Genomic DNA, 10,800 nt, shown 5'->3' on the forward strand with positions numbered 1-10,800 from the left:
TAAAAAAGTATTAAACTATTGAAATTAAAATGTTCATTTCTTTTTTAAATTTAAACAAATAATTTAAATAAAGAAATAATTACGTTTTAATTAAGGAATTTTAAAATTAAATAAAAGACCTTAACTTTTTTTTGCACTTGGGTCTCCCTGTGGTTTGCTTTTGTTTTGTTTTTCATCTCTATAGTTTGGTCAAAGTTGTAGGTTTGATCTCTAACTTTATGTATGTAAGGGATGGAAACCGCAACAAAATCAAACCAGAAGGACGATCCAAATTAAAAAAAAATTTAGGGACAAAAAGTGCAATTTCAACCAAACCATATCGACATTTCAGTAATTTACTATATATATATATATATATATATATATATATATATATATATATATATATATATATATATATATATATATATATATCAGCTTTATATATAGTCTAAAATTAAGTACAAACAATAAATTAAATTAAATGTTGAAAAATAATCATGTCATTAAAACTTTAAACCAAGAAGTTATACATGTTTAAAAAAATACAAATTGTAACTTAATGCCGAAACAAAAAACAATTCAACTTTGATACCCTGTGTTTCTATATAAGGCATGTAACTCAACCAACATGTGACAAAATTAAGTATTCATATAGTCTAAAATTAAGTACAAACAATAAAATACATGTTGAAAAACCATGTCATTCCCTTTTCAAATGGAAGAGTTATGCATATTTAAGAAATGAGTATATCAATGAAATCGTACATATGGTTTTGTCAAAATTGCATTTTTGGTCCCTAACTTTTTTTGCACTCGGAACGTCCTTGCGGTTTTCTTCCCTTACACACATAAAGTTAGGGATCTAACGTGCAATTTTGACCAAGAAATAGGGATGGAAAACACAACAAAGTCAAACTATAGAGACGATCCGAGTGCAAAAAAAAAATTAGGAACCAAACGTGCAATTTTGACCAAGCCATAGGAGCGATTTCAATAATTTACTCTTAAGAAATAGGATAGATTGTAACTCAATGTTGAAACAAAAAAACAATCCGGCTTTGACACATTGTGTAATGGGGCCTATAACTCAATCAATATATAACCAAATAAAGTGTTCATATAGTTTGAAGTGAATTAAAAACTATAAAATATATATGTTGAAAAAAATATCATGTCATTCGGACTACAAGCAAAAGAGTCATGCAAGTTTAAAACATATGACAAATTGTTACTCAATGCTGAAACCAAAACAAATTAGCTTTGTAACATATGTTTTGGGCCTGTATGTCAATCAATGTGTAACAACATAAAGTGTTTATATAGTCTAAATGAACTAAAAAAACTAAAATACATGACGAAAAAAAAAATCATATAATTCTAACTACAAACAAATAAGTTATGTAAGTTCAAAAAATATGACAAATTGTAACTCAATACTGAAACGAAAAACAAATTAGCTTTAATACCTTATGTTCTAAGGCATGTAACTCAATCAATATGTAACCAAACAATTAAGGTATTTATATAGTCCGAAATAAAGTACAAAAATACACTACTTGTCAAAAAAATGTTATTCTGACTTCAAACAAAGATTTATACAGGTTTAGATTAGGAAGTAATAAGTAATTTTGGCTCTTCAAATTCCGAGTCGGTCCCGGTTATTTATCCAGAACCGGTGGCTTGGAACCAAAACCGATTAAGCCACATATAAAAAACCAATAACCGACAAATATTCTCATAACCGATCCCAATCCGAGCCAGTCCAACCGGTCAAACATTCACCCCTTGTCGTTTAGCCCATTAAAAAATAATCATGTTACTTGTATGAATTGTATAATATTAGTAAAAAAAAGCTAATAATGTCGTATAAATTAGTAAAAATCTAAACACTATTACATAAATCGGTAAATGTGACGTTGTTACATAATGAACTACTTAACAGATCGAATTATTAGTTAACTAGTTTATAATTCGTGAGAACCACAGTTATAAAATTAATTAAACTTTGGTATTAAAAAATCAAAATTATTAATCATTTATTTTAAATAAATTATTAATTAAGTGATATTTTAGTTATATAAAATTATAATCGTTGATTTAAATAAATACGTGAAGTTATATCACTTTATAATTTGTATTAATTTAATTTAATGTTATTAATTTAATATAATTTAGAGTGAAAAAATTTAAAATTTGAGATTTAAAATGAATAATCAATTATTAATTTAATGTAATTAGAGTGGAAAATTTTAAATTTGAAATTTAAAATAGATAATTAATAGGTTGTGATAGGTGACATATAATATTAATGAGGAATTATAATAATATGATACTTGTCAATAAGAGAATAAATGTATTTATTTATTAGAATAGAGATTGTTCCCGTTCAATCTTTCATATTTTCATCCTATAATAAATTTTTGTTAGGGTTTTAAACGAAAAACACGCAATTAAAGTTGCAATAATAATAAATGACATAATTACTATAATAACTACAGTAAAACCTCTATAAATTATTAATGATGGGACTGAAATATTTTATTAATTTAATAAGATATTATTATATCGATAAATTAATAAATTATTAATTTAAAAAGTTGGCTTATACATACAAAAATCTTTTTTTATAGGACACAAACCACTTATCAAAAGTCAGAGCCGACAGATTTTGGACGTGTTTGGCACAGAGCTTTTGGAAGCGTTTGTGAGCTTCTAGCTTTTAGGTTTTGATAAAACGTTCTAGTTTAAACAAAAAGCTTCGTTTAGCAGTACGAGCGTTTAGCTTTTAGTTTTAACAAAACGCTCCGATTCTAAAAGCTACTTCATGTAGCGTTTAACAAAACGCTCATGAGCTTTTGAAATCAATTTCCATAATTACCCTTAAAAATATATTTATATATATATATATATATATATATATATATATATATATATATATATATATTTATTTTTAATTAATTTGTCATTTTATGTAATTTTATATATTTCAAAAGCTTCCAGATACTTTTATCAAACATTCATATAACAAATAAAAGCTACAGCTTCTTGCTACCAGCTACCTGCTATACGCTACCAGCTATCCGCTAGCTACTTCCAGCTAACAGCTACTTTTGCCAAACATGTCATTTGAATTCTTTAGCCTCTTCCAAGATTTATGGGTAATCAAAATTAATTCATTTTTCTTTAATTCCTTAATTCTCTTCTTTGGCTCTAAGGATATCAACAAATGAAACTCTTTTGCAAGTTCCACATCTTTGCATGTAATTCTCCATTTAAATATATGAGCGGCTATATGAATGTTAAAAAAACCTTATGAAACACATTTGACCATTCCCATTAACATAGAACTTTCATGATCTTTTTCAACAATGAACAAAAATATTTCAGGTTTCATCTCAATCTATAGTTTGTTGTTTATCTGTAAAAAAAATTAAATAAATAATAAGTAAATTATAAATTTAATTATAATACGTTTTAAATTAAAATGATTAGACTTTAAATAAAATAAGTGTTGGGTCTAATAAGTATAAGAAATAGACGAAGTACTAATATATTTATATACGAATAGATTATTTTTTACAAGATAATTCTAAAATTTTAGAATATTTTCGTAATTATTAATTTATAGTTTTGTTGGGATAAATATATCTAAATTGGGATTTCAAAAAAATTATCGTTTTATTATTTTATCGATTGGGGTCCAATTTTGTACTGGTCCCAAGTTAGAACCAAAGAAATTAGTAACTTTATCAAGATTATTAATTTATCGAGTATTAAATTATAAAGATTCTATTGTAATGTGGTTCACATAATCAAGATAATTATATTGTCCACAGTCCACATGTGAACTAGAGATGTTTTTTTATTTTCTTAATGAGATTACCTTTTACATGGAGATTTATATAGATTTGTATAAAAAGAAAGATATTTATATAGATTTGTATACAAAGAAAGTTTGTTTATTTAATAAAGACAAAATTGCATAAATGGTCTCTACGAGCGTCAAAAAACTATGCAAAAAACGTTTGGTGGTATCAGTGGTCAATTTTTAGATATTTTTAGTGATTTTGGTCCATATACACGTGAAGTTACTTTGATGTCCTTATAATTTATTTTTTCCATTTTCTTAATTGTTATAATACTTAAATTAATTTACTTTACCTTTTTTTTTTTAATTTAAAAAAAAAATAACACATGCCTCCTGCCATTCTTGTCAAAAAACCACCGCTAAACGGCACCATAAAGCATCAGAGTCGTCCTATCTAAACTACCTTCATCAGCATCGTCACCTACCCAAACCAACTTCACCAACATATTCCTTCATCTTTCGGTTATTAGAGTTTTCAGCCGCCGCCACCACAACCGGTCAACGTTGCTACCACCACCCTAACTTCATCTGAACGTCAAATCGCAATACATATCTAGACCGAGAATGCTACAATCACCATCATCGATCAAAATATGTCAAACAAGTTTATAGATCTGAACGGAAAGGCAAAGGGTGACGCTTGTAACACTTAAATTTTTATAAAACAAAATACTACGGTTTTTTTTGACATTAAACCAAAATTATCATACTACGACCCTAAATTTTCTTTTACAAAACAACTTGTAAGATTATAAGTTAGGCATTACAACTATACAAATAAAACCATAATAAAAGCACTAATGTATTGTGAGTAATATTAGACGTAATTTGTGACATCCCCAAAATCACGTACAGAAAAAACCGATTTCATTTATGCTTTTTAAAATAATTTCAGAGTAAATCCTTTTAATTTAAAAGTGTTGCGGAATTTGTTCCCAAAACAAAACATGATAAAATAATATTTATCAAAGCATTTCATCAAGAGATGCATTTTCATTATATAGTCAAAACTCGGGATGTCATGTTCCGATACAGACCATAAAGCATAAACGATAACATTACAAGTCATTCAACAAATATATACATATACAGACTTGTAAACAAAACAACTCGATGATTCATCCATCTTACGTCCTTGCGCCACTTCCTGTAATACAAATAAAACTGAGTGGGTCAGGCTCGAGAGCCTGGTGAGCATATAGGGTTTTCAACCCACAATAAATAAATTATATTTAATTTCACCAACCAATCACTATCCCGATTATCCATTCCAGTTATCCTCACTTTACGTCCCTAAAATAACATCTATCTCAAGGGACCTAATCTAGGATTTTCATCGGGACGGACATTACTGTTAAGGGGTTTCCTCAACAATAGATATCCTAAAGGCAACCATGAGGGGGATAGAGTACACCGGTGAACACATCATTCACAACACCTACAGGTTATGAACCTGCTAGCGTTCCACTGGACTGTCTAGAAAGAGTCCGTGGTCGTTATCCGTACTCCGCTGAATAACTAGATCAACAACAACAACAACATCGAGGCCTCTCATCTGTTTATTACACACCAACTATCTACCCATGTTCTACCCAACATATTAGTAGATAAAAATATATATTTTCATATATAGTTTAAAACCTGTATATCATTTTCATTCAATACATATTCCACATAACAGATGAGACACACCCACATAACACGTATTTCATAGAAAGTAAATCAGATCTATGAGATAGAAGAGAATGAATATACATTCACACTTATAACAACAAAATTATACACATAAACAACAATATACTTAATACACTCAAACCATACTTGTATTATTATCGTGTTTATGAAAGGTAGTATACACTCACTTGATCAGAAGACGATCAGACAGCACTACGGCTTGTAGAAGTAGTATCTCTCCGCAGATCTGGAAGATCTTCACAAAAATCAAACTTCTCGCGGGCAGAGCTTCGACTCGGGAATCATGCTCTTCGGGATTCTCGGGGCTTCGGATCTTGCTTCGGGACTCGGGAATGATACCGGGGCTTCGGGGTACTTCTGGCACGCAAATCGATGCAAAACGGGAGAGAGAAGAGAGAAAAATAGCAAAGGAGTCGGCTGCCCTCGCATCCTATTTATAGGAGGCTGGAGCCTCGGAGTACGCGGGGCGTACTGCCTCAGAATCGTCATTGCTTACGTATCCGAAGAACTCGAGTGCGAGGCGTGTCATGCTTCGCTGTACGCGGGGCGTACGCTAGTACGCTGGGCGTACTTCGGATGAGTCCAATGACTCCTCTTCGGATAATGCCGGATTTAATAATTAAATTTAATTATTAATTATTTAATAAACTTCGAAAATTCATATCTTTTTCATACGAACTCCGTTTTCGACGTTCTTTATATCCACCGTAGGTGAGACTACGCTCTACAACTTTCGTTTAGACTCTGTCGGCTAATTTTGACTTTATTTTTATTATTTATTTTTAATAAGTTGGGACAGAAAAACTTCGTTATAAATTCATAACTTCTTCGTTTGACGTCTGTTCTCGCCTAACTTTTCATCGCTTCGATACCAACAACGAGATCTTCGATTCTCATTTAGATTGTTTCGGCTAAAAACCGCTCGATCTCAAATCGAGTATTTCAGGCTGCATACCGTTAAGTCGAAACTTCAGAAAATCATAACTTCCTCATACGAAGTCAGATTTGGGCGTTCTTTATATATTCGGAAACCTCGTTTCAACTACTACAACATTATCCAAAGATATCAAGTTTATTTTACACTTAAATTTTGACGCTTATTTTTATTCTTAATTAATCCAACCACATAATTAAGCAATTAAGCACAAAACACATAATACTCAAATAATACACTTCTATTATTTCAAAACGGGTTACAAAGGTTAACCTAGACTATTATATCAACATTAATGACAGGCCCAGAAACACAGGCGTTGCAATTCTCTCCACCTTAGAATGATTCCGTCCCCAGAATCACACATCAACAAACAACTGCGGATAGCGACCCATCATGTCACTCTCCGTCTCGCAGGTAAGATTCGGCCCATTCGTGTGTTTCCATTGGAACACCTTCAGTCCATGACTGTTTACACCGAATACCAACGTTTTGCCCAAACGTTCCTCCTTTCGGTCATTCTTTTCAGAAGCTTCCTCTTGAGCTTTCTTTATACTTTCCACAATGGTCGAGACAACTTCAATTCTCAATGCTCTTGGCCTTTTCCTTTCAAGATTGACTTTCCGACTGAGAGCATCAGCAACAACATTAGCCTTACCGGGGTGGTAACGTATCTCGCAGTCGTAGTCCTTGAGCAATTCTAGCCAGCGTCGTTGCCTCATATTCAATTTTTTCTGATTAAAGAGATATTGGAGACTCTTATGATCAGTAAAAAGTTTGCACTTCGTGCCATAGAGGTAATGCCTCCATATCTTCAGAGCGAAAACTACTGCTGCCAACTCTAAATCATGAGTCAGGTAGTTCTTTTCATGCTCCTTCAGCTGTCGAGACGCATATGCTATCACCTTTTCTCTTTGGGTCAAAACACAACCCAATCCAACCCTAGACGCATCGCTATAAACAGCGAAGTCTTCAACCCCATCGGGTAGAGAAAGTATCGGTGCCTTGCATAGCTTCTTCTTTAGCTTCTCGAATGCTTCTTTATGCTTATCACTCCAAGCATAAGTAGCTCCTTTGTGGGTCAAAGCTGTTAATGGAGTAGCGATCGAAGAAAAGCCTTGGATAAACCTTCGGTAATATCCGGCTAATCCCGAAAAGCTTCGGATCTCCGTGGGACTTTTTGGTTGTTCCTATTTCATCACAGATTCGATCTTCGCTGGATCAACCATTATCCCTTCTTGGTTGACCACGTGACCCAAGAATTGGACTTCACGAATCCAAAAATCACATTTGGAGAACTTTGCATACAACTTCTCCTTCTTCAAGACTTCTAACACTTCTCGCAAGTGTCTACCATGCTCCTCTTGGCTTTTCGAATAAATCAGAATGTCATCTATGAACACTATCACAGATTTATCTAGGAACGGATTACAAACTCTGTTCATTAAATCCATGAATGCTGCTGGAGCATTGGTTAGTCCAAACGACATAACCAAAAACTCGTAGTGTCCATATCGGGTTCTGAATGCAGTCTTCTCTATATCCTGCTCTCTTACTTTCAGCTGATGATATCCTGACCTTAGGTCGATCTTCGAGAAATAGCTCGAACCTTGCAATTGATCAAACAGGTCATCAATCCTTGGCAATGAATATCTATTCTTTATTGTTGCCTTATTCAGCTCTCGGTAATCAATGCACATTCTCATACTTCCATATTTCTTCTTCACAAATAACACCGGAGCTCCCCAGGGCGATGAACTAGGTCTAATGAAACCTTTGTCCAATAACTCTTGAAGTTGGATCATCAGCTCCTTCATCTCCGTCGGTGCTAATCGATAAGGTGCTTTTGCTATTGGCGTTGTCCCTGGCAACAAGTTTATTCTAAACTCCACTTGTCTATCAGGCGGTAATCCAGGAAGATCTTCGGGAAATACTTCCGGATAATCACACACAACAGGAATATTCTGCATCACCTTCTTTTCCTTCTTAGCATCAATCACAAATGCTAAATATGATGTACATCCCTTGGTCAAACATTTTCTGGCTTTCATTAGGGAAATGATTCCAGAATTCACTCTGCGTTTGTCCCCATACACCATAAACGAATCTTTCCCAGGCGGGTTTACTTTAACTATTTTCTTCTTGCATAAAATTTCGGCATCATTGGCGCTTAGCCAATCCATTCCAAGCACGATGTCGAAACCATTAAGTTCGATACGCAATAATTCCTCGTGGAACTTATTCCCATTCAGATCAATTAAGATGTTTTTCATACGATGGCTAACAGGTACAAACTTGCCACTAGCAACTTCGACTAATAAGGCATTATCTAGTCTATCAACAGGCAAAGCTAGTTTTCTACCAAATTCATGCGATATAAAGGAGTAGTTGGCTCCAGAATCAAATAAAATTTGGGCAGGCAATTCGTTAACGAGAAAGGTACCTGAAGCGGTATCAGCTTCATCTTTAGCAGCTTCCAGTGTCATCTGGAATGCTCTCGCCTTTGGCTTTGGTGGAATGTTGGGTCTTGCTGCTTCTTTCTTCTTAGGGCAGTCCCTCGACATGTGACCCTCCTCACCACAACCATAGCAAACTTTCTTGGTAAGTGTGCATTCGTTGGCATAGTGCCCTAGCTTTCCACATTTGTAGCATGTGGCCACCACTTCACACTTCCCATGATGCTTCTTCTTACATTTGTCGCACCATTTCACTTCGCCTCCACTTCCCCTCGAACCAGACTTCGAGAACTTGTTTTTCTTGTTGGACCCTGAAGTTCCATCGAACTTCCTCTTTTCACCAACATCTATCCTTTCCAGACCCTTTTCCTTCTGCTGGGCCTCCACATTCTTAGCTGCATAAACAGCCGTTTTCAGAGTAGTTGCCATCTTGACTGTCAGACCAAAGTCGGCAGGTAGTCCATTAACAAACCTCTCAATCTTGGAGAGTTCTGTTGGCACCAGGTACGGAAATAACTTCATTTTCTCAGTAAATGCAGTAGCATAGTCATCTATGCTCATCCTCCCCTTCTTCAAGTTTTGGAACTCATTGTTCAGATCTATCTCTGAACAATACTGCACCCTTAGTTGTTCCAAGAACTCCTCCCATGACATTTTCAGGGCTTCTCCTCGTGGCATAGTATCTACCAACAACTTCCACCAACTCAATACTCCAGTCTTCAGTTGTCTAACTGCAAAGACGGTCTTCTGTTTGTTGCTATAGTCGCAACTTTCAAATACCATCTCCATTTCGGAGATCCAATCCATTATCTCAACAGGCTTTGGGCTTCCAGAAAGACTTGGCGGCTTGGCACCCAAGAAGTTCTTGTACATTCGCCCATCCTTGTTGTTTCTCCTTTCCGGATCGTTCCTTCGTTCTCCTTGAGTCCCAACTTGACTCAAAATGCGACTATTGTTCCCTTCCTCCGATTGCTCGGGAATCAATTCGGGTTCCTCAATAGGTATGATAGGTTTGTCCCTATTATCATGCAACATCTGTCGCATCTCATCCCTTTGTTCGGATAGCATAGCCCGAATCATGGCTTGCACCCCAGCCATTGTTATTGGTTCTGGTGCTGCTGCTACAACATGTATTTGCTCAATCACTGGCGGTTGATTCCTGTTTTCATTTGTGTTTCCAACGCCACTCCTTGTTCTCACCATTTTTGATCTACACACCGAATAATGTGAAATTAGATCCTCATTCACGATAGATATTCAAATCATCCTTATTACTCTGAAACGTTTACATGCTAGTTCTAATAACGTAGGCATACGCTTAGAATCCTACACACATAAGGTTTCCAGATCCGGTCGGCAACAGACCGTAGATCCGAACAATTAATATCATATATGGCAACATATAACATTTAGCACATAAAAGCATTTTAGGCAACTTTCCTAAAATAAACTAGTGCTCGTGTCCATAATATATCAGACACACTTCTTACAATCTCCACTTAGCATTCTAAGTTTAAGTCTAGAAATCCTACAAATTCCTAGTTCGCTAAAACTAATGCTCTAATACCAACTGTGACATCCCCAAAATCACGGCCAGAAAAGACCGATTTCATTTATGCTTTTTAAAATAATTTCAGAGTAAATCCTTTTGATTTAAAAGTGTTGCGGAATTTGTTCCCAAAACAAAACATGATAAAATAATATTTATCAAAGCATTTCATCAAGAGATGCATTTTCATTATATAGTCAAAACTCGGGATGTCATGTTCCGATACAGACCATAAAGCATAAACGATAACATTACAAGTCATTCAACAAGTATATACATATACAGACTTGTAAACAAAAGAACTCGATGATTCATC

Source organism: Lactuca serriola, chromosome 4 (assembly GCF_051521515.1).
Source record: "Lactuca serriola cultivar US96UC23 chromosome 4, Lser_US96UC23_V15, whole genome shotgun sequence".
NCBI classification, from domain to species: Eukaryota; Viridiplantae; Streptophyta; class Magnoliopsida; order Asterales; family Asteraceae; genus Lactuca; species Lactuca serriola.